We start from the raw sequence: 23,241 nt of genomic DNA on the forward strand, positions 1-23,241 counted from the left end.
GTGTTCTGTTTACTGCCCCGCCCTGCTTAGCTCCCACATGGAAGCAACTAGGATGAATGGATCTGGGTATGGAGTGGACTGGGGCCCCTGCGTCTTAGTAAATTCATTACCTACCTAATGAATATGAATACGTGGGGAGTTTTCCTAAAAATACTCCAACAGTAGTTGTGGGTACTTCCACAACACTTTGTGGAGAATGCTTAGGATGAAAAACTACACATGGATTTCAGATTTTTTTTTTTTTTTTTGCACCAAAGTAAACATCTTTTAATCTCATTTCGTACAAAGGTTTGGAAGTTCCCCCTGCATTGATTATACGGGCATTGTACAAATCTGAGATGCACGAACTGGAAACACGGGTCCACAGGAGCATGGACCATCCTGGGCTTGCAAAGAAACCCGTCCAAGGTCACAGAGTTAGTTAAGTAAGAGAGTCAGGATGAAAATCTAAACTCTGCTTTTGTAAAACGGAATTTAACCTAGATTATTCTTAGATAGTCTACTGAGGTAATTTAAATGGCTTAATTCTAGTCAAGGCAAGTTTCCATCTGAAATCAGATGAATCAGAGGTCTACAGTATAAAGAGAAACACTGATTGTCAGTTGATCAGCCATGTGGACTTCTATGTGTATTTCTTATTTCAAAAACGTTGTATGAATCAGTGGTGTGGCAGCTGGCTGAAATGCTTCCACATTTTTAAAATCTGCAGGGTGCATCTGTTAGCACTTTTGAGTTTCTACCACAGACTAACAATTTGGTGATAGCAAGCTGTCTTCCAATTAATGTTCCAGAAAACATTTATTTCAAGATTTTTAGGAGAAGAGCCAAGATTTCCTGGGATGCAGTTATAAGAAACATCATTATATTTTTTTTGCCTTTTACAAATCTCTTCTGTCTAGGATTAACAAGCAGTATGTCTTGAAAAGGTTTCGACTTTTTGAAAAAGCTTAGCTGAGACTCTTACATTGGTGACCTGCCTTTAATCTGTCCCAGGCTAATGGGCACATTCAGACACAAACAACCTGGCCGCTTTCACATTATATTTAATCATGCCCTTTCTCCGAATCATGCAGCTTCCCTTGTCTTTGCCCCTAGCAAATGTGACTCACAGCCTTGGAAGTGCGCATCCTCCCTGGTCTCCGGGGCCTGCCTACCTGCCCCTCACGGCCGCCTTCCTGTAAAATCACTCTCTGCCGTCTTCACACTGAGCTTTTTCAAACTGTGCACCTGCAGACTTGCACGCTCTCCTGCTGGCTGTGGCCACCACCCTTGTCGCCCCTGCCTGGGCGCGGCCGTGGTCTTTTTCTTCATTTCTCCAGGCCCCAAACACAGTGCGTGCATACTCAGCTGTGTATTGGAGGAACAGATGAACAAAACCTAAGGCCAAACAATCAAAAAGTGCTCCTTCTTTATCGTTCCAATACTTCCTTTTACCATTAAATCAAATAATAAAGTAGAAAATCTGAAAATCAATATGCTTACTTTTTTTTAAAATTAGAAAACTTGGAAAAACATGGAGGGGGTAGAAAAAGCTCATACTGCTGGCGCCGCGGCTCACTAGGCTAATCCTCTGCCTGCGGCGCCAGCACACCGGGTTCTAGTCCCGGTCAGGGCGCCGGATTCTGTCCCGGTTGCCCCTCTTCCAGGCCAGCTCTCTGCTGTGGCCCGGGAGTGCAGTGGAGGATGGCCCAAGTGCTTGGGCCCTGCACCTGCATGGGAGACCAGGAGAGGCACCTGGCTCCTGCCTTCGGATCAGCATGGTGTGCTGGCCGCAGCGGCCATTGGGGGGTGAACCAATGGGAAAGGAAGACCTTTCTCTCTGTCCACTCTGCCTGTCAAAAAAAAAAAAAAAAAGTCTCATACTAAAACTTTCTACCTCATCTTACAGTTTTCAGTTTATCAATTGTCACCTCTGAGACTAAGCTTTGTGTACATGAGACTAATGTCATTAAAACCTCCTATCAACTATAAAACCAGTGTACTGCCATGCACAGACACCTGATAGTTATCTGGAGAAATGAGAAATGCCTACAAAGAAGAGGCAGATAAACACATGCACATGTGCAAAAGCCTATTGCAAGGATTTTCACTGGTAAGAGGGGTGAAACAGAGGGAATGGGGAACCCAGAGTACATTCACCTCGTGGGAAGAAAATGCAGAAAACGAAGCAATCTTTTCGACATGGGAATCCAGGTAGGTCCCCACCCAGGCCACCAGGTGGCAGCACAGTGGCTTTAGGGAGCACCGGGTGGGGAGACAGCAGCAGGGACCTGGTCACGTGGTCTTGGGGACAGTGAGTGGTGGTGGGATGTTTAGGGCTCTCTGGGGCTACACTGCTTGGGTGTGAAGCCAAGTATCGGGGGTTAAAAACTAGCATCGTTCTTGCACTTCTGCTGCTGCTGAGGCTGTCCGCTACCACCGTCCACACCAGTGCCAAGGAGCACGTTTCTGCCACTGGAGTGGAACCAGAGCCTCTGCCGCACTGCTGCTCACACACGCAGTGTGCATTCAAGACCTGTGGGCCGAATGAATGGTTTTCACCAGTTCTTCACACTTAGAATATTCCAGGGCTACTGGACTAGTGGTGGGTGCTCTTGCATTGTGCTGTCACAGATGCCCTGGCCCTGCACCCTGACTACACACAGCACAGGTCAGTGCTGACACGCTGGCTGTATTCAAAACCTTGGAGGAGGGCCGGCGCCGCGGCTCACTAGGCTAATCCTCCACCTGCAGTGCCAGCACACTGGATTCTAGTCCTGGTCAGGGTGCCGGATTCTGTCCCGGTTGCTCCTCTTCCAGTCCAGCTCTCTGCTGTGACCTGGGAGGGCAGTGGAGGATGGCCCAAGTGCTTGGGCCCTGCACACTCATGGGAGACCAGAAGCACCTGACTCCTGGCTTCGGATCAGCGCGGTGCGCTGGCCGCGGCGGCCATTGCGGGGGTGAACCAATGGGAAAGGAAGACCTTTCTCTCTGTCTATTCTGCCAGTCAAAAAAAAAAAAAAAAAAAAAAACCAAAACCTTGGAGGGGGTGCAGGTAGGGGGTATGGGGTGGGGGTCTCATCATTCAAGCATTTACACAGCTCATGTGGGGTCTGTCTCCCGTCATCCTCACATTTGTGCCAGGCAGATATTAGGGCACGCTCATGTGTGAGAAGCAGACTGCGGTGTGACGGCCATCCGAGGCACGCGCCAGGGTCAGGGTTTGAGGCACGCGCCAGGTTCAGGGTTTGAGGCACGCGCCAGGATCAGGGTTCGAGCCCCAGCCACTCAGTGCTTGTCTCACACCGCCACCCTCACTCTCCTTCGAGGCTGCGGTCCAGAGGTGGCACCTGCTACAGAGGGATGCTACTTCCTCACCTTCAACTATTGGGAAACTATGTGCTTCAAAATGATACATTACTGCCTGCCCTAAACTAGACGGAAAGGGGCTAAAACCCTGTTTTCTGGGAAGCAGATGGAACAATGAGAATCCTGAGGTTGGTTCACACTACCCTGCAATGGCATTCTCCCTGGGAAACCACAGAAGGACAGAGAGCTAATACAACCTGGGCCTCCCTCACGCCTTAGGCCCTTACTGTCCAGGCTTGACTCCACGTGAGCTCCCTCTCTCCCAGCTGCCTCCCACGCGGGCAGACCTCACAGCACCACCCCCACTCTCCCTTGAGGCTGCGGTAGGAGTGGCTGGGCAGGGCTCCCTATGGGTGGTGTCTCCCTGCTGTGCTCTGCTGGCCCCGGCTGTGTCACCTGCCCTTTGTTCCAGGCCACACTCAGCATTGTCCCCAGCTGTGGTCCACTGGTTTCCCTGGTCCCGGCACCCACATCAATATACCTGTGCCTCGGCGCTAAAGATGCACTTATTTATTTATTTGCAAGGCAGAGTGACAGAATGAAACAGAGACATCTTCCAAATTCTGGTTTACTCCCCAAATGGCTACAACAGCCAGGGCTGGTCCAGGCTGAAGCCAGGAGCCTGGGAGTCCATCCAGGTCTCCCACGTGGGTATAGGGGCCCAGGTACTTGTGCCACCCTTCTGCCTCCCCAGGCCATTAGCAGGGTGCTGGATAGGAGCAGAGCAGCCAGGACTCAAGCCGGTGTTCTGATATGGGATGCCAGTGTCGCGGGGTGGGGTGGCTTAACCCACTGCACCACCATGCTGGCCCCATCTGGGCCTCAGCAAATAGTCAACCCGTTCAGGCTCTTGTGATTATGTGTGATGGGTATTTTCAGCTATTATAATGCAGAGCAGTCATTTTAAAGACAACTGCCTCTGCTGCTGGGGGGCAGGGAGGAGGATATGGGCGACCCCTCTGGTCTGCTCGGCCCATCCCAGATATTAGGACTCTGGGAACAATCCAGAACAGCAACACCCATTTCCCACCGTGGATCCCTGCAGAGCCATCAAATCCAGGGACCCCGGATGCCTTCGGCGTGCTCCCCAGTCAGGGATCTCTCTACCCAGGGTATACCCCACAGGGCTGACACGTCCACCGGGACAGCTGCAGTCTCCAGATAGGGCGACTGAAGATCAGCAGAGATCTTTTAGGGAAACTGAGACCTCGCTATGGTGTATTTGTATTTCATCTTTCAAGGTAAGAACCAAGCTCTGCAACAGATCACGTCGAAGGAACATTTCCCCCACCATCTACAAATCTCTGCTGAACATCACCAGCTTTTCCCTGTGGACCCAGATCCCTCAGGTCCACAGGCACCACGGGATTCTCTTCCTCCTGTCTCCCTCCAGTAACGGCCTGATTGTGGCCTGGCAAGTGCCAGGGATTGCCCCTGGCACACACTGTGAGCAGGGACCTGGGGAGAGAGAGAAGGCTGGCCTGTACAATCTCATTAGGGGAGGGCGTTTGGTGTAGAAGTTAAGAACCGGCAGGACTGCTGCTTGGGACACCTGCACTCGTATCAGAGTGCCTGGTTCAAGTCCTGGCTACTTCACTTCCAATCCAGCTTCCTGCTAATGCACACTCTGGAGGCAGCAGGTGGTGGTTCAAGCACTTGGGGTCCTGCCACCCACGTGGAAGGCCTGGATTCGGTTCTGGGCTCCTGGCTTCACCCTGGCCCAGCTGTTGCAGGTATTTAGGGAGTAAGGCAGCAAGTGGAAGATCTCTTTCCAACTCTCTCTCGCGCGCTCTGCTTTACAAATACAATTAAAATAAAATAAATAAAAATAAAAATGTTACTTGGAATGCCTACATTCCATATCAGAGTTCCTAAGTTCAAGTCTCAGCTCTGCTTCCAATTTCAGCTTCCTACTCATGTGCACAACTCTGGGCAGTGGTAATGGCTCGAGTATTTGGGTCCCTGCCATCCACACAGGAGATCTGAATTGAGTTCTGGGTTCCTGACTTTGGCCTGGCCCATTCTGGCTGTCGCGTGCATTTCAGGAGTGAACCAGTGAAAAGAACTCCAACTCTTTCTGTCTCTGTTCCCTCTGCTTTTCAAATACAATTACATTTTAAAAACTTATTTAAAGAGATTATTGACAGTATACATGATCCTCCAAAAGCAGCATCCCGATAAAGCAAGAATAGTCAGGGGTACTCAGCTCACGGCAGGAGCTCTGCTAGGACTTGGCTTGCATTATCTCCTGCAGGCCCCCAAGAGCCCTGGGATTGGCATTCCCTGATTTCCCCAGGAACCAGTGCTGTTGGGGTAGACACTAGGTCTGAATTCAACAACTTCAAAGGCCCCAGCTTTCTCCCCCACATCATACCACCTGTTTCACACGAAGCAATCTTTACACTTAGTTGCAAGCAAAACCAGACTTGCTACAGTTTTCATTCAGCCAAAATAAGATCCTTCATGTTGCTGGAAGAACTTTCCATTGTTTTCACACGAAAGCGACCATTACTTGGTGCACGTTCTTAAAGCCATTTGGTGTTGTGGGCAACAGGAAAGACCCTTAAGGCTCTGCATCAGCGACAGAAAAGTAAAGACCACAGTCACCTCCTTCATATTCCTGAAACTAACAGGAAAGGATGGTCCCCCGAGAATCAGCCAGAAAGGAAAAAAATACCAGGCTCTGGGGTTCAATGTGAATTTCTGGTTGCGTTTAGAAAAAAAGCCTCACTTGGAAATCACATGGTGCGAGTCTAGTTGCCGGACCAGATGGTCAGATTTCTTGCTCTGCCCAAACACCTGGTCAGCCTCATCTCTGTCATGTTTGTGGATCAACCATATGACTGCGTCTGGGAGAACAACCTGAGTTCATTGTCTAGTGCATCCGCTGCCCTGGATGTGACACGCGGCTTTGTAAGAAACTGTCTGCATTCACGCTGACCAGGAGGGAGCTGGCTGTGCTGGCCCTGTCCTTCCACCTGTCTATGGACATGTGTACACCTGGGAGCTCACGCCCATTCATACACACCCCACAAATACCCAGATGGTCTGACGCCCCCTAACAAGACCCTCGACCCAGTTGCTTGGTGCCGGCCTTGACCTCCTGCCCTGACCATGACCGCCTGCTAGCCTCAAACTGAGGTAGGTGGCCTGACCCTTACAATCCCATTAGCTCCTCCACAATAGAGCTGGCCACACCGAAGCCTCCGGTACTCACTTTGCTTTTACCTCCTGTGTTAAGGAATAACGAAGGTCCTGGATAAGTACTTTGAAATAAGTCAGGGTTCCTTGTAAGACTGGAGTTATCTGAGTGGCTTTGGAATCCAATCACTCGTTTGTTTAGTTCTCAGTGCTCATCACAATGACATTCCGAGTCTCTGGAGGAATTGCTGCAACACAAGCAGAAGGGCATCAGGCCCAGCAGGTGCACGGCTGACCCAGGGCATCACAACTGCTCACAGCCGCTTCCTCGCCAAGGAACCCACCACTGAAGTGAAGGCTCCCATAGAGACAGGCGCGAGGGACCGGGAGTGCAGGGAAGCTACCTCAGTCTGGGACCGTGGATACAGAGCTTACATCCTTGGTCTACAAAATGAAAGGGAAGTTTTACAACAACCTGCTTATGTAGGGGAACACACAGCCTACCTGGACAATTCCACTGGCTCCAGGCAGACAGGCCCCTGTCTCTCTCACTCACCGTTGCATGCCCATTGCTCCCTGTGGCCCTGGGTACCTGACAGGCTCTCAACCAATGTTCGTTGAAATCAATGTCTAACACAGCCTTCAGAGCCATTCTGAGGCATCAGCTATCTGCTATCACTCCTGAAATAAACCAGAAAGTTCCTAGGCCTGCCTTCCACCTTAGAGCTGGTGCGTTAACCTATGTCATACTTGCGTTTATAGGGACAGATATCTGCCAAATTCTGTCTCCCTACTTAATCATTCAACTGTGCAAATTGTGACCTCTGAATCACATTCATCTGACCTCACTGGTTAACAGTATAATGACCGGGGGCGGGCGGTGCAGCATGGCTAGTTAAGAAGCTGCTTGGTACTTGCACGCTGCACAGGAGTGGCTGGTTGGAATCCCAGCGGCTCTGCTTCTGATCAAGCTTCCTGCAGCAAATGATGGCTCAGGGACATGAGTCTCTACATAGGAGACCTGGACTGCGTTCCTGGCACCTGGCTCCAACCTGGCCCAACCCCCGCTATTGTGGGCATTTGCGGAGTGAACCAGCGTATGGAAGATCTCTCTCTCCCCTCTCCCGGTGTCACTCTGCCCTTCAAATAAATAGATCTTTTTTTAAAGAAATTGTCTAGCAAAGTAATTAAGAGCAAATACCTCTATGACAGCAGTTTCAAACACTAAGATGAATAATTAAGATGAATAATTACTTATGTATGCATGAGGTGGAATGCCTATACTTATTGTGTTACCATTAATTTGTAAAATATCTCGTCTGATCATTTTGGTCACGAATTATTTCTTACCAGCACTTAACATAATTCTACTTAAGAACCTACATATAATGAGTTCTGCAAAGATGATATCAATTAATTTTAATTTCTTAAGTAGGTTTCACAATTTAGTTACTTCAAATTTCTAGCTATTACAGGTGATAATTTGAGTTCATACTGGAGTATTATGTTGAGTTGCATTTGAGTATTTCTCATGCCTCTTACCAAAACGTGATCACAAGATACTTAGCAAACTCGGACCCCTTGTCATTGTTTCACTCGATTTATTCCTTAAATTTAAAAGATACTGAATGCCAATGCCCTCAACTGCACATTTTAAGGTGTGGTTTTCTTACATATGTAAATTGGCTACCAAGATCCAGCTTTGGAAAGCAGTTCCCCAAATGTCACAAGCAGCTCAGAAACAGGAGCAAGACGAGGGAGCCAGGACCCTGCCGTGGAGAGAGGATTACCGGCGAGAAGTGGGCCCACGGGTGACAGCGGGCAGCACAGATCTGAGCCTTCAATCCTCATAACTTAAATCTCTCCGCGCATCCAACCAAGCCAAAACCTGAACTCTAATCACTGGGAAAATGCAAACGCTCTGGCCTGAAAGAAAGAACTCACTGGCCACAGAGTAGAACGTCGCATCCTTTAGTTTATCAATGATCTTTTGTAGTCAACCAACTGTCATCTTTCTGAAATCTGTGTAACTGAGAACGTGGCAGAGTGAAATCAGGTGGCGAAGAAGGGTGTGTGTCAGGACACGGAAAGAAAACTAAAATAGCTGGGAGCAGCGAGGAAGATGCTCGGGACTGCCAGCTTCCCCTGGGAGTCCAGCGCCCTGCCTACAGGTACCCTCGGGAGGTGGCAGGTGACAGCTCAAGCATTTGGGTCCCTGCCACCCACACTGGAGACCCAGATGGAGCTCTGGACTCCTCACTTCAGTTTGGCTCAACCCTAGTTGTTGCAGGCATTTGGGGAGAGAATGAGGAGATGGAAGATCTCTCTCTGCCTTTCATAAATAAATAAAGAAATTTTAATGAGAGAAAAATGAAAATAGTTTTAAATGTTAATTTGGATGATAAAATATTTTTACGGATTTCCAGTCTTTGGTATAACTCACTTAAAACTCTGAGTAGGGGCTGGCGCCATGGCTCACTTGGTTAATCCTCTGCCTGCAGCACCGGCATCCCACATGGGCACCGGGTTCTAGTCCTGGTTGCTCCTCTTCCAGTCCAGCTCTCTCCTGTGGCCCGGGAAGGCAGTGGAAGATGACCCAGGTGCTTGGGCCCTTGCACCCACATGGGAGACCAGGAAGAAGCACCTGGCTTTGGATTGGTGCAGCGCCGGCCGTAGCGGCCATTTGGGGAGTGAACCAATGGAGGGAAGACCTTTCTCTTTGTCTCTCTCACTGTCTGTAACTCTACCTGTCAAATAATAATTAAAAAAAAAAAAACTGAGTATAGGTACTAGTGCTATGGCAATAGCATCCCATATGGCCACCTGTTCAAGTCCTGGCTGCTCCAATTCCCATCCAGCTTCCTGCTAATGTGCCTGAAAAAGCAGTGGAGGACGGCCCAAGTCCTTGGGCCCTGCATCCATGTGGGAGACCAGAAAGAAGCTCCTGGTTCCTGGCTTCAGATCAGCCCAGCTCCAACCATTGCAGCCATTTGGGGAGTGAACCAGTGAATGGAAGGCCTCTCTCTCTCTCTCTTTCTTTCTCTCTCTCTGCCTCTGCTCCTCTGTAACTCTTTCAGTTAAATAAATGAATCTTTCAAATTTTAAAAAAAACAAAACCTCAGAGTACACACAATTGTAAGTACGGAGTCCAGATCCATTTAGGCTTTCCTAGGCCCTGTCTCAGTTGTTTGACGTTTGCCTCATTGGAATTCGTTTATCTCACGCTGAACTTAGAGACTCGAGGAGGAAACCCAGATGTTTCTGAAGGCTTCGAGGAGTACACTATATTAAAGAGCAAGATAAAATAATTTTAGCCAAAAAAGGGAGAACTCAGAAATCTGAAAAAAGACACAGCGTCGGATCTGAACACACACCTGTACTCATGAAGAGAAATTAACAAAACTTATAGCAAAGGAAAAGAAGACAGGCCCTCAGCCGGTGGAGAACAAACTTGGCCATGACGCTGGCCACACACTGTCCTGATCCAAACCCTATAGAAGGGATGCTAAGAACACACCTTCATGGGCCTGCACTGTGGCATAGCGGATAAAGCTGCCGCCTGCAGTGCTGGCATCCCATATGGGCACCGGGTCAAGACCCGGCTGCTCCATTTCCGATCCGGCTGTGGGCTGGGAAAGCAGTAGAAGATGGTCCAAGTCCTTGAGCCCCTACACCCATGTGGGAGACCTGGAAGAAGCTCCTGGCTCCAGGTCGGTGCAGCTCCGGCTGGTGCGGCCAATTGGGGAGTGAACCAGTGGATGGAAGACCACCCCTCCCCGCCGCCTCTGTTCTCTCTGTGTAACTCTGAGTTTCAAATATAAATAAATAAATCTTAAAAAAAAGAAAGACATCATGGGTCCACCTGTTGCTTGACTTAGCTGTCTAACTTGATCTAAATTATTTACTTCCTCATCTGTGAGAAGTAACACTGCCTGTTCTCACCTGGTTGTTGTGAGGCTAAAATAACTACATGAAGAGCCGAGTATAACAAGTGCTCAGTATATAGTAATTACTACTGTTATCCTACAATAACACCGACAACACCACAGTGATCAATAACACTTGCCCCAATACTGATTCTGGGGGTGAGGAGGAAGGAGCGGGAGAAAGAGCAAGAGCCATCACTCGCTAGTACCCAGAGAAGTCCTGGGAGGCCAAGATCATGGACATCAGTCATCAGTTGACATTTTCTACTATGCTGGAACCCACTACTGACGCGTTTCTAACTCAGGACACAACATAAAACACAGGATGCCCAGTTACGTTTACATTTCAGACATATTTAGATTAAAAGATCCATTCCGTGTGTATCTGAATTCAAATTAAACAGGGTGTCCTGTATTTTTTTTTTTTTTTTTTGACAGGCAGAGTGGACAGTGAGAGAGAGAGACAGAGAGAAAGGTCTTCCTTTTGCTGTTGGTTCACCCTCCAATGGCCGCCGCAGCTGGTGCGCTGGGGCCGGCGCACTGCGCTGATCCGATGGCAGGAGCCAGGTGCTTCTCCTGGTCTCCCATGGGGTGCAGGGCCCAAGTACTTGGGCAATCCTCCACTGCACTCCCGGGCCACAGCAGAGAGCTGGCCTGGAAGAGGGGCAACCGGGACAGAATCCGGCGCCCCGACCGGGACTAGAACCTGGTGAGCTCACTGCAGACCCATTCACGCCCTCAGGGAATCCCTGCAGATGTGCCTCGCTTCCCGCAAGCCAGGCCACAATGCCCTCGGTCACGTGTCACTTGCTCTAATTGCCTTGCCTCATCAACCTTTTCCATGGCTGGTTGTCCCAGATGCACCTGCACAGCCCACGGTTCACGTTGCTGCTCTGCCACCAGCCACACTATCCACTCGTTTCCCTGGTTACAGCCCTGCCCTCCCCCTGCACAGGGGACTGGTCAAGGGCAGAGATGTTGCGTTCTCTCATCCTGTGCCCAGTGCTTACAAGCCTGTGGCATTAATAAATGAATGTACCCAGTGTTGGGATGGTACAGTCGTTTCAAGCCCCGATCAGGTTTCATGTTCAGTCATTTTAAGACTATACAGCATAGGAGCTGGTGTTGTGGCACAGTGGGTTAAGACACTGTGAAACTGGCGTCCCATTTTGGAGTACTGGTTCCAGGCCTAGCTGCTTTGCCTTTGATCCAGTTCCCTGCTAATGCACATGGGAAAGCAGTGGAAGATGGCCCAAAGTACTTGGGCCCCTGTCACCCACCTAGATTAGTTAGGAATTCCTGGCTCCTAACTTTGCCCTGAATCAGACTTGGCTACTGCAGTCATTTGGAGAGTTAACGAGTGGGTGGAAGATCTCTCTCTCTGTTACTTTGCCTTTCAAATAAACAAATATATAAGTAAAACACTTAGAAATTAGGCTGTTGCCGCGGCTCAATAGGCTAATCCTCCGCCTACAGTGCCGGCACACTGGGTTCTAGTCCCGGTCAGGGCGCCGGATTCTGTCCCGGTTGCTCCTCTTCCAGGCCAGCTCTCTGCTGTGGCCAGGGAGTGCAATGGAGGATGGCCCAGGTGCTTGGGCCCTGCACCCCATGGGAGACCAGGAGAAGCACCTGGCTCCTGCCTTCGGATCAGCATAGTGTGCCAGCTGCAGTGCGCTGGCCGCAGCAGCCATTGTGGGGTGAACCAACTGAAAACGAAGACCTTTCTCTCTGTCTCTCTCTCACTGTCTAACTCTGCCTGTCAAAAAAAAAAAAAAAAAAAAAAAAAAAAAAAAAAAACCACTAAGAAATTAAAAAGTTGTATACTATTACAAAATTACACAGCTCCCACGCTTACTGCTTCTAAGTACCCAGAAGAAATTCTAATAATCTAATAATTTAAGAAATTAATTTTTGCCTTCAAACATTTCTATTAGTATGCATTAAAATCACTGTATTATTTAAGTGTCTTAGAAGAATAAAAAATTACTGAAAAATGATCTGAATAGTATGCTGAGCTATTTGCTGAACCCCCATGAAAGAATTACTGACAAAACATACTTCAGCCCAACCTCATTCTAGAAAACTAAAACAGGCAAACTGATGTTTATCTCTGACAGCTGGAAAACAATGAAAAATCATGACTCCTTTTATCTTTAAAACGGATACCCTGTAGCTTAAACTTACAAACTAGATGGCAACATATTCCAATAGAAGTTCCTTATATATCCCAGTCATTAGGCTATCTAGATAAATGTCCCTAATTCAGCATTGTGAATTCATCACACTTCACGGACACTAATACAACCGGGAGAAACACACAGGAAGGAGGAGCTTCCTTCTCGGATAGCTGGCTGCAGAACAGTCAGAACACAGCCACGTGCAGCCAGCAGCTGGTATCCTATTGCATGACGTAATGTTCTATTCCAGGATGCCTGCCTTTGTGCGCGCACCTGTGTGTGTGTGTGTGTGTGTGCGCACAGCAGTGGGTAGCCACACACAGGACTTGCTTCAAAATCCAACTACAGATATCTGGGTGTTAATATAGTGTATTCTTTCCAGGAACAGCTCAGTTGACATTATCGTTAACATTCTTTGCTTAGGAAATACATGGCTCTGAAGTTAAGGAAGAAGGCACTGTAGTTTTTTGGTCTTACATTCTAGGGAATCCTTACCATACCTAAAGAAATGCCGGATGTTTATGAGACAACATGTTTGGATAACAATTTTTCCTCCCTGTTTGTGTGCCACTAATAAATTGCAGCAACTAGGAACCAAAATGTCCCACTTTAATTGGCTTTCTCCATCTACGCAGGGGCAATGGCTCTGTGGCTAACTGCCTAGGAGTAAAGAATATGTAAAAATATGTAGTGAGAATTAAAATTTGGCACGGGACTGGCTTCATTTTTCAAGATCAAGTCCACACCTAGGAAAATGTCTGTGTATTTCCATACCAGACATTAATTTCCCTAATTCAGAACTGCTATGAAGGTAATAGACTTGACTGCAAAAAGAAGATGAAAATTGGGCCGGCACCGCGGCTCACTAGGCTAATCCTCCGCCTTGCGGCGCCGGCACACCGGGTTCTAGTCCCGGTCGGGGCACCGGATTCTGTCCCAGCTGCCCCTCTTCCAGGCCAGCTCTCTGCTGTGGCCCGGGAGTGCAGTGGAGGATGGCCCAAGTGCTTGGGCCCTGCACCCCATGGGAGACCAGGAAAAGCACCTAGCTCCTGCCATCGGATCAGCGTGGTGCGCCGGCCGCGGTGGCCATTGGAGGGTGAACCAACGGCAAAAGGAAGACCTTTCTGTCTCTCTCTCACTGTCCACTCTGCCTGTCCAAAAAAAAAAAAAAAAAAAAGATGAAAATTAATAAAGTCCTCTCACATAAATGGCCAAATTGTTGCTATACATTTTCAACTGGGTCGACTGAACACAAATGCTTTATAAGCGGCGTGATAAATTCCTAATAAGAAAAAAATGTTGTAATAAGCTAAAATGTTATAGAGAAATCTTGAAAGAAAACCTCTTGTCTTGTGGCTTTCATGGACTAAGACATTTAAATACAGAAAAAGAGTACAAATTACTAAAAATGGCAACTGAAATGTCATTGCATACTCCACTGGAAAAATCTGAGCAAAATATTGGATCACAAGGAGGGAATTCATAGAATGAATATGGGAATAGCATTAAAGAAAAAATGGAGAAAACTTAAACCATTAAATGTTTTACATACACACTTTGGATTCTTAACAAAGAACCACACTCACTGAAGGTTAATTAGCAAAAACACAGATACACTCCATCTTGATCCTCAAGGAACAGTCAAAAAATGGCTCTAAGAGTTCAGCCACCACCTCTTGGCACAAGTTCTACTGAGAAAAGTGAGGGTATGAAATAAAAGCAGCTGAGTACCTTACATATGTTAAACCGATGACTGCATTCCACAATGGGCTGAACAGGTATCACTGTGGGCCCTACTTTACAAATGCGGAATCTGAGAAGCTGGGAACTGTAAGATAATCTCAGAACCAGGAAGTGGCAGAGCCAGGATCCAACTCCCCTTCCAGTACGCAGGTGGCTGACCCCTATGATATGCACTAGGGAGGATCAGCAGGTTAGGACACAAGGAACTGTGGGAGCATCTCCCACCATACTCCCATTCAACAACCACACAGGCCTGTGTCAGTGTTCCTTGGTCACCAACCGCTTGCTCCTTGCACAACACTTTGTACTTGTTCTTTACCAACCATCCTACAAGTGACTGGCTTACTGTACAAGGCTAGTTGGAGATCTACATACTATCTGGTGAGGTCAGCAGTAAAATTTGATAACAAAGTAGCATTTTGCTGTTTAGTTCTTGAATATTTCTCTGATAACTGTTTAAGACAACACTCTCCGGTGAAATACTTTGTTGGTGTGCTCAGAAAGGAACACCATGTAATGCAGACTCTACAATGATACATAGGCAGAAACAGTTTTAATAAGCAAACCCCAATTTTGCTGAAAATTCCTGTGACACTATTTTGTACAGGCAAATTAAATGCTACAGTATTAGATGCTGAATCTGATGAGTGTTAAACATCTTATACTAAGATTCAATGATGTGTGTGTGTGTATGCATGTGTGTGAAATCCAAGTTCCCAGAAACACCAATGACAGCTGTCAGGTCCAGGGTAACCGGCAGAGCACGCCTTCCTTCCGCAGGGCTGCAGTGACCTCTGCTGGCTCAACATGGCATCCTGAAACGCAATTTTCTCCCTAAGTGAATTTTCGGAGCCACAACTGAAAATATTTATTCTTTGGATCCTTTTATAATTTTAATTAAAGAAATTCCTTTTTTTTTTCCTAGAATTAGACACTCCAATTTAAAAAAGCCATTCACATAATAACACAATGGAAATAACTAAAAAGTTTTTTAATTAAAAAATCTTGTTGGGAAAAGCAAGAATACAGCAAGTGTCGTTGGTGTTAAGTGTTATAAAAATATTTTTGGGGCCGGTGCACCGGGTTCTAGTCCTGGTCGGGGCGCCAGATTCTGTCCCGGTTGCCCCTCTTCCAGGCCAGCTCTCTGCTGTGGCCCGGGAGTGCAGTGGAGGATGGCCCAAGTGCTTGGGCCCTGCACCCCATGGGAGACCAGGAGAAGCACCTGGCTCCTGCCTTCGGATCAGCGCGCTGCGCCGGCCGCAGTGCGCCAGCCGCAGTGGCCATTGGAGGGTAAACCAACGGCAAAAAGGAAGAACTTTCTCTGTCTCTCTCTCACTATACACTCTGCCTGTCTATATATATATTTGGAAATATCTTAAATACATCCAAAAAGTTATCAGAGGCATAAAATACAGAAGAATAACAGGATATACTTAAAATTTTCAAAATGCTTTGACATTTGCATTGTCACTTCTTCATGAATGTTTCCTGATGTTTTCAAAACAATAGTTGGAACTTTGGTCTTCTAAACCTCAAAAGTTATAAAAAATAAACTGTAGACTAAAATTTTTCCTTTTTTTTTTTTTTTTTTTTTGACAGGAAGAGTGGACAGTGAGAGAGAGAGAGAGAGAGAAAGGTCTTCCTTTGCCATTGGTTCACCCCGCAATGGTCACTCCAGCGGCATGCTACAGCTGGCGCACCGCGCTGATCCGAAGCCAGGAGCCAGGTGCTTCCTCCTGGTCTCCCATGGGGTGCAGGGCCCAAGCACTTGGGCCATCCTCCACTGCACTCCCGGGCCACAGCAGAGAGCTGGCCTGGAAGAGGGGCAACCGGGACAGAATCCGGCGCCCCGACTGGGACTAGAATCCGGGGTGCCAGCGCCACAGGTGGAGAATTAGCCTATTGAGCCGTGGCACCGGCCAACTAAAAATTTTTCAATGGGCAAATTTTACCTGCAGGAGAAAAAAATGCCAAAAGGGATATCTAACCTCAAAGACAGTGCCTTTGTGCTTCATTGTACAACAGTCACGAATGTGTAATTACAGGGGGATACTGTATATTAAGATCAAAGGAACGTATTCATTTTTAAAAAATGAATATTTCTAATTATGCGCTGAAAAATTTCCTTGACATTTTATTTCCAGAACTTTCCACTGCAGAAAATGACGCAGGGAAGAATTCAAAATGGCACCTGCAGTTGCTCAAATCCAACTTCATCCCAGTGCTGGGACGCGCAGCCTCGCTAACTCTGGCCACGCTCTTCCTTTTCAAATGTAGTCGAGGACTGGTGAGTTGGTTGGTTTTTGCATCAGACGGGACAACGTACTAAATGTTAATTACTGCTGAAATAAGAGTACTGGGATTTACATGTTTGTCTAACACCTTTTCTAATGATTTCTGTTCGTTGATTCAAGTTTCTGCTGTACCATGCGCAAGACACTGCCAGAGGCTACGAGGACGAACAGAGCCAGTCCCCTTGCTCCGGAGGAACGGGCGGCTGGCAGGGAGACAGGACTGCTGTACAAATAAGGACATCTTTTAAGTAATCTCCTTAAAATATGGAGATTTCATTCAAAAAGCAATCTAAGATTTGAATACAACTCCCTACCTCTATCCTGTATAACAACATGTGACCACCTGAAGGACCCTGCTCCTGAGAAGTAGAAATTCGTCCTTTTTTGGGAGACAGGTTGGGACGGGGAAGATTACGCTTCTGGCTCCAAGGCCGCCCGTATCAACAGTTGTTAAACCATGGCCACCACGTCACTCCCTCCTGTTCCCCTATCAGCAAAATATGTCCCAGAATCACATGGAAAACAGATGCCAAGCTTTAAGTAGGGAAAGGCGACGGGAAATGAGCAACCCCATGATGAGTCCAACACTGTCTTGCCTCCATGTATCCTACTCTTTTCTAAATTTTACTTGACAATTTATCTCAGAACAATTTTACATTAAAAAAGTAAAAATCATGCAGCACTAATACAATGAGTTCCCTTGCACCTGTCATCTCATTTTCCCTACTCACGGCTCACATATTGGTAAATCCATCACGATTAATGACCCACACCCAGCTTCTCCCACTTTTCCTACTCTTTACTCTGAGCCTACAGGATAATGCTTTAGTCACATCAGGATAACATGGGATGTTAGAAAAGCAATTTTCCAATAAAGCCTACACAAACATTGATGCTTTGACAGTACTCTAAAATAACATGTCCAAAAAATAAATGACATAGTTTAGAACTCCGTGTGTGTGTGTGTATGTGTGTTGTGCATTTGGCACCGTGATAACGACGCTGCTTGGGATGCCCACATCTCACACCAGGGTCCCTGGGTTTGAGCTCCCACCCTGCTTCCAGCTTCCAGCTAATGCACACCCTGCGAGGCACCTGATAATGGCTCAGGTACTTGGTCCCCAGCACCCATGTGGGAGCTCCAGGCTCTTGGCTTCCCCCTGGCCCAGCCCCGGCTGTTGCCAGCATTTAGGGAGTCACAGAGCAGATGGGAGCTATCTACCTCCTTTTCCCTATTCCTCCCTATCCCCCCGCCTTTCAAATAAATTTTTAAAAAGGAAAAGCACTAAAACTCTGCCAAGACTGGGTTTAATGAACAGAAAAACAAGAAACAAGTGAACTATTCCTTGACGGAGAACTGAACACCATTGAACACTTCACTGAGACCAAGCAGACCAGAAAACCAGGGAACTGAAATTCTTTAAGAGGAGACTGGATAACTGAACCAGGGCTAGCCAGACAGTGGCGTGCTACACAAGCATTCAAAGGACACGTTCATATGCCGTGGAAGCAAGCAGAAGGTTCCACGAGGAACTGACATGTGCCAGTGTTTGAGGGGTCGCCAGTGAAGCTGCTGCCTGAGATGCTGGCATCCCATATGGGCACCAGTTCAAGTCCCAGCTGCTCCACTTCTGGTCCAGCTTCCTGCTAATGGCCTGGGAAAGCAGTGGAAGATGGCCCAAGTGCTTGGGCCCCTGCCATCTGCACATGGGAGACCAGGAAAAAGCTATGGGCCTCCTCTTGGCTCAGCCTTGGCCCCTGTAGCCATCTGAGGAGTGGGCAAGCAGATGGAAGCGTGCTCACTCGCACTTGCTTTCTCCCTCCCTCCTTCCCTATATCTCTGTTAACTCTGACTTTCAAATAAGCGCGTTTTTTTAAATATATAAAAATAGACACAAATACTTGTATCATAAAATACAAGTCATTTTGAGTGAAAAAAAAATAAATTTGTGCTTTTTTTTTTTTTTTTTTTTTTTGGACAGGCAGAGTGGACAGTGAGAGAGAGAGACAGAGAGAAAGGTCTTCCTTTGCCGTTGGTTCACCCTCCAATGGCCGCCACAGCATTGCAGCCGGTACACCGCGCTGATCCGATGGCAGGAGCCAGGTACTTCTCCTGGTCTCCCATGGGGTGCAGGGCCCAAGCACTTGGGCCATCCTCCACTGCACTCCCTGGCCACAGCAGAGAGCTGCCCTGGAAGAGGGGCAACCAGGACAGAATCCGGCACCCTGACCGGGACTAGAACCCGGTGTGCCAGTGCCGCAAGGCAGAGGATTAGCCTAGTGAACTGCGGCACCCGCAAATTTGTGATTTTTGGACAACAGAAAGAAAACAGGCATTATGGGGTTAGTGGGAGAGATTTGCTTTTTTTTCTTTTCAATATTTTTCAATTTATTTATTTGAGAGGCAGAGTTTCAGGCAGAGAAGGTGAGACAGAGAAACAGAGCTCTTTCATCTGCTGGTTCACTCCCCAAATGGCCGAAATGGCCAGAACTGGGCCAATTCAAAGCTAGGAGCCAGGAGTTTCCTCCCAGTCTCCCACATGGGTGCATGCGCCCAAGCACTTGGGCCATCTTCCACTGCTTTCCCAGGTCACAGCAGAGAGCTGGATCGGAAGAAGAGCACCCAGGACTTGAACTGGTGCCCACATGGGATACCAGTGTGCCAGGCAGAGGCTTAACCTACCACGCCACAGTACCAGCCCCAAGAGATTGTCACAACAACAACACCACCGCACCATGATTGAGTGTGTTCTAAAAATTTTTGGTCAAATGACTCAATTTGATCATTCATTTGTCAAAACAAAAGCATATCAGTTTGAAAAAAAAAAAAAACAAAAACAACTGATTCAACTGTCTAACGTACCCAGTATCCCTAACAGAAAACAAACCTTTCCACGAAAGTTACTCAACGTGGGACTCTCACAAAATCTCCTTAAATATTTTCCATTTTCCAAGCTATCTTCATTTTCTTATTCGTTTGCTTTACTCAAAGCATTACCTAAAACATTTACACTCCAAGAATTAACTCTGAGCACAAAGACATCCTCCTTCACTTGGGAGAGTTGTCATCATGAACATTTCAAAAGCCTCATCAAAGGGAGAAACTGGCTAGCAGAAAGAATCTGCCATCGCGGGATACATGATACATGATGCACACAAGTCCTCAAGCTACCTGCACGACACCGTCTATGCTAAGGACAGAATTCCCCAGGAACACAGAAGAGGCCGGAAAACCAATTCTGGCAACAGCCACCATTCAGGAGCTCCTAAGACTTCTCTTGAGTTGAAGATTGAATGCTGGGCTGGCGCCACGGCTCACTAGGCTAATCCTCCGCCTTGCGGCGCCGGCACACCAGGTTCTAGTCCTGGTTGGGGCGCCGGATTCTGTCCTGGTTGCCCCTCTTCCAGGCCAGCTCTCTGCTGTGGCCAGGGAGTGCAGTGGAGGATGGCCCGAGTGCTTGGGCCCTGCACCCCATGGGAGACCAGGATAAGCACCTGGCTCCTGCCATCAGATCAGCGCGGTGCGCCGGCTGCAGCGCGCCAGCCGCGGGGGCCATTGGAGGGTGAACCAACGGCAAAGGAAGACCTTTCTCTCTGTCTCTCTCTCTCTCTCACTGTCCACTCTGCCTGTCAAAAAAAAAAAAAAAAAAAAAGATTGAATGCTAAGGCTCCAAAATGCTCTCAGCGAGGGACTGTTTCTCCTTTACTTTTTCTAAGCGTTGTTCAAGGAAAACCAAGCCACAACGTTGTCCACTATGAAGTTCCAGAGCGTGGCTTTCGGTGGAGGAACCAGTCTAAGCAGAGGTGACCAGGAATCAGGACATCAGGGGAAACAGAATGAAAGCAAGGTGGCGCTCGCCGGCCTGAGGGGTGGGGGGCGTGGGATGGGAGACGGGCACCCGGCTCGCTCAGCAGTCACTCGTTTAAGCGCAGACTGCTCTGTGCAGGAACGTGCGTGTGGCACGGCTGGAGCCCACGAAGGCTCTCAAAGGAGAGGGCGAGCATCACTTTCTAAAGCATCCCCCAGGATGAAACTGAGGGACAGAGGAACCAAGGCTCCGAGGACCACCTCCCCGCAGACGCCCCGTGCAGAGCCCCATGCACACCGAGTCACCTTCACCTGAGCTCAGAGGCCAGGTGGGAGACCCTAGTGCCTTGTCCTGTTGTAATCAGAACAGTGGCACTGAAGAAAGCAACAAGGAGAGTGTGCCGTGTGGAGATGCCTCCCTCCCGCCCGGGAGCGGGAGAGCAGACTGAATGAATCGAGGGGCCAGGCGGCACCGTTCACCAGGGCCGAGCTCCCTGCGCCAGACCCAGGCCCACAGCCCGGAGGGACTCCTTGGAGCTCCCACAGCTGGGCAGGCTCTGAGACCCCTCTCGCAACTCCAGCAACGAACGCCAAGAGAGATTAGAGCCACTTCTCAGAGCTCAGAGCCAGGCTCACCATGCTGAGACCCTGCACCTGATCAAGCCCCAGGGCCTCTGCCCCCCACTGGTGCTCACAGACTGAGCCTGTAGATTCGCCTGGAAATGAGCAGAGACCTGTGCTCACTTTGGCAGATGTCACCGCAGGCCTCGGGTGGGCCTGGCAGGCACCGCCTGGACTCCGCAGGGCCCTGTGACTGTGGGACTCAGGTGTGACCAGCCTGGCATCATCCGGCTGCCAGGGGCTGCCCTTATCACTCTCCTCCAACCCTGGGCAGACAGCAAGGGGCTACGGGACTGTGTCTGGGAAGATCCTAATGGTCTCCATCCCGAGGCAAGCGCCTATTGACACAGGCTCTGGACTTGACCCAGTATCTGCTGGAGACTGTGTCCTGCTGTATACTCCGGAGACTGCACAGGGCCAGGGGACTGTGAGATCCACGTATGACCCACCCAGGGCTTGCCTGAGCAGCTGAAGGGCTGCCTAAAGCACTCCTCTTACAATCCTGGGCAGACAACAAGGAACTACAGGACTGTTTAAAACCCAGCACTGAGTAGATCCTACAGGTCCCTCTCCCTAGCCGGTGCCTGCAGACAAGGCCTTTGGACTGGCTTCAGTGCCCAGTGGAGGCTCCCCCTCCAGCGTCACCAGTGGCTGATGCTGTGACATCGGGTAGTGAGTCCAGCTAGGCCACAGACAGACCATGGCAGGGTGAGCTTTGGGCCTGCCCCTGGCTGCACTGCTCTTGATGAGCTGAGGGCTCTGGCTGTGGCCAGCACTGCGGCATTTGTGGACACAGGGCAAGGAGTCTGGGCCCACCGCAGGCCCAGGAAGAGGCTGGTAGGGATGGACCACCCCTTCTGGAGCTCTTTTGCAGTTCATTCTAAGTAGCACATCAATTGCAGATTTGGGACAAACCTGAGTTTCAGGAGTCCTGTAAGACTGAATCAGTAAAAATACATCAGCAGCCAGCCAAGGGGCAAACCATGCCTTGGGGTGCTACCTAGTGCTGAAACACCAGGGGTGTACACACACTCGGAGAAATAAACAGGCTGCTCAGAACTTCCCGAAGGAAAGCCACAGACACAGTCAGGTTCCTAAGACTCATCTCTCGATGTGCAGGTGATGTCGGGTCCCCCCAGTGAGCATCAGGAACTTCCAGGAACCCGGGCCCTCACCTGAAGAGAACGAGGTGAGAGAAGACTCCCGTCCAGCAACTGGAACGTCCACATGCTCAGATGAAAACTGTAAAGTAGGGAACTTGATGGAGCACAAGCGGACACAGAGAAATAACTCGATATGCTAACACAGAGAAATAACTCGATGTTAACACAGAGTTGGCAGAGATGAAAGTCATCGAACATCATCAGAGATCCTTCAACTGAAAATTACACCAAATGAAACTAAAAATGTGATAGAAGGCATTTCTTTAAAAAAAAAAAAAAGATTTATTTATTTATCTGAAAGGCAGAGTTTCAGACAGAGGGAGAGACAGAAAGAGAGATCTTCCATCTGTTGGTTAACGTCCCAAATGACTGCAATGGACAGGGCTGGGCCAGGCCTAAGCCAGGAGCCTGAAACTCCATCCTGATTGCCCATAGGGGTGCAGGGCCCCAAAGACTCAGACATCTTCCATGGCTTCCCCAGGGGGCATTAGCAGGGAGCTAGATTGGAAGCGGACTCCACCCAGTGAACACACATCGCAGGCAGCTGCTTAACCTGTTGTGCTACAATGCCGACCTCAACAGAAGGCATTAACAGCAAAATAGATCAAATAAGAAAAGAACCAGTGAGCACTGAGAGAGGCTGCTTGAAAATAAACAGCTGGAGAAGGAAAGAGAAAAAAAAATCAAGAGGAATAAAGTTTATGGGAAGTCCAGGATCACATGAAAAGAGCAAATATTCACATTAATAGGATCCCAGAGGGTCCTAGGAATGCCAAAGGGGCAGAAAGGATATTCAGAGAGATGAGAACAGAAAACTCCCCAAACCTAGAGATACAACTACCCAGGTAAGGAAGGTCAAAGGTCACCAGGGAGCCGTCAGTCCTACCAAGTCTACCCTAAGGCACATTATGGTCAAGGTCCCCAAGTCTAAGGATTCTCAAAAGCTGCAAGAGGAAAGAGGCAAGTAACACAAAAAGGATCCCGATTCATGTGGCTGCAGACTTCCGGCCAGGACGGAGT

At 48.5% G+C, this 23,241-nt stretch overlaps 1 protein-coding gene across 4 annotated transcripts in view; it reads right to left on the reverse strand.

Annotated features, from left to right (window-relative positions):
* SCAF8 (SR-related CTD associated factor 8) overlaps nucleotides 1–23,241 on the reverse strand; it is a 247,115-nt gene that overhangs the window by 93,139 nt on the left and 130,735 nt on the right. Inside the window, exon 22 of one of the 4 annotated variants that reach the window (XR_007923154.2) lies at nucleotides 6,566–6,737. The exons of the other annotated variants lie outside the window; for them this stretch is intronic. The gene's annotated coding sequence lies outside the window, so the exon portion shown is untranslated. The remainder of the gene's footprint in view (nucleotides 1–6,565; nucleotides 6,738–23,241) is intronic. 4 annotated transcript variants of the gene reach the window in all.

This window comes from Oryctolagus cuniculus, chromosome 5 (genome assembly GCF_964237555.1).
Source record: "Oryctolagus cuniculus chromosome 5, mOryCun1.1, whole genome shotgun sequence".
Classification (NCBI taxonomy): domain Eukaryota; kingdom Metazoa; phylum Chordata; class Mammalia; order Lagomorpha; family Leporidae; genus Oryctolagus; species Oryctolagus cuniculus.